General features: G+C 42.7%; 1 pseudogene; it reads right to left on the bottom strand.

The window, feature by feature from the left end:
- Positions 1 to 443: 443 nt before the first annotated feature.
- Positions 444 to 561, bottom strand: LOC126093802 (5S ribosomal RNA; annotated as a pseudogene).
- Positions 562 to 2,198: the final 1,637 nt, after the last annotated feature.

Genomic DNA, 2,198 nt, shown 5'->3' on the forward strand with positions numbered 1-2,198 from the left:
TCATGTTTTGGATGTGCATCTGGAAATATTCCGACATCAGCTATTAACTGTATCGCCATTTTCAAGCCGAGTAGGTAGCTGAGTGAGAACCTTTGACACAGAGTAATACTGTGGATTAAAATACTCTTACGTTACAGATAAGACGGTCGACACAATGGAAGTCATAAACAGCCCTTACGCTTCTAAGAATAAAATGTACCAAGTGGCAAGTCAGCAGAATAATAAAGTTTACCTATTATATGCTCTCCCTCTTCAAGCCATAAGGGGCCCGTCGGGACCATCCGACCGCCGTGTCATCCTCACATGAGGATGTGGATAGGAGGGGCATGTGGTCAGCACACCACTCTCCCGGTCGTTATGATGGTTTTCTGTGACCGGTGCTGCTACTATTCGGTCGAGTAGCTCCTCAATTGGCATCACGAGGCTGAGTGCACCCCGAAAAATGGCAACAGCGCATGGCGGCCCGGATGGTCACTCATCCAAGTGCTGGCCACGCCTGAAAGCGCTTAACTTCGGTGATCTGACGGGAACCGGTGTATCCACTGTGGCAAGGCCGTTGCCCACGCATTATATAGGTAATTATTAAAACTGATGTCTTATGTTGGGATTCTAGACAGCGAAGAATTAGCACAGTCATTATGCTACTCAGAGGTATATGTGAAATGAACGGATTTAATAAATGGTCGAGTTGGAAACGCTTGTCTTGGTTGATAGGTTGTCTCCATTTTTTTACCTCCGCAGCTTCTCTGAGCACTTCATCCCAGTAGGGTGAGGCTGTGGCCACTGCCGATTTGTTGAGCTGTGGAAGGTAGGTGTTTCGCTGAGGCTCGATGTCCTGTTTCCTGTGCAGGTGAGTAATGTTTGCCCCATGTACCATCTATCACACTGCCAAAGAGCTTCATTAACATCTGCATTTCGTGAAAGCACATCATCTTTCATGGATCCCAGAAGAGTTGTCATCTGAAATTTACAGTCTCTGCAACGAAAACGCCAGACTAACCAAATGAACAGGAAGAGGAAAGAAATGTGAAGTCTCCGGCCCTATTCAGTATACGGTAAATGTTTCTTCGAAAATTGCCAGAAATAACGAAGACACATCACTCATGGGATGACAGTTCCTTACCAACTGCTTATACGGTGTTAAGAAAAAGTTTTCCATAGTTTAAGAGATGGTAGTATGGACAAAAATCAGAAGAAAATGTGCAGTAAGTATGGGCTCTAGAATCCATACCTAATGTGCTACGAGCACTTGTTAATCTTCCCTACTGTAAAACACGTCTTTTCATTTGCAAGCTTTTTGATTTCCATATTTTCCGAATTGTGACGCAAAATAAGAAATAACTATTGTAAACACCCGTTCTTGCATACATACCTGTGCTATGAGAACTTATTCAATAATGATACTGCAAAATTCGTTTAAAAAAGACAAATACTAGTTCCGCCAGTTTCTGTTGTCACAATAAAAGTGTAATTAAACGTTTCTAAATCGTATTTAACTAACAAATTTCGTATTGTTTATTAGTTAGATAGACGCGATATAGGCCTAAATTACAAACGTTTAAAAACGTATATTATCTAAAAGCAAAATAATTTCAAATTGATTCTTCTGTCATTGTATCTCTAAATCAGTACAAAAACAACAACCACTGCACATAAGACCTTTGTGTCGTTATCTGTATACACACAGCCAATCTCGCGTTCTTGACAAATTTCAAACATTTCTTAAACATAATTATTCTTTCAAAACTGACCATGAGTGAGAAATCAGGGAGGTGTTATAGGATAGTGAGTAGAGGGATTTGTTGCCAACCTTGTAGGAAATATTTTCACTGGGAGGGGGGGGGGGCGGAATTCAGTAGGGAGAATGTTGGGAGAACAGAAGAGGCTCTCTCCTGGAGCTGCAGAGTATGCAGCAGGAACATTCTGATGGGGGAACAGGAAAGGAAACTCTGTGCCCTTCAGGCACAGTTGGAGGAAGCAAGGAAAGAACTCATAAGGATCAAGGGTGATTGTGGGGAGAAGGGTGGTTAGGGACTGGCAACTGGTAGGAGGATAGGAAGGAAACCGCGATCTGACAGTTTTATCATCAACACCGAAAACAGCTATGTACCACTGCCAGAGTTAAGTGGAGAAGAGCCTCAGGTAGAACGATTAGCAGGAAATGTGCATCACGCTTCAACCGAGGCCAAGAAGCCTAG

Source organism: Schistocerca cancellata, chromosome 7, assembly GCF_023864275.1.
Source record: "Schistocerca cancellata isolate TAMUIC-IGC-003103 chromosome 7, iqSchCanc2.1, whole genome shotgun sequence".
Taxonomy (NCBI): Eukaryota; Metazoa; Arthropoda; class Insecta; order Orthoptera; family Acrididae; genus Schistocerca; species Schistocerca cancellata.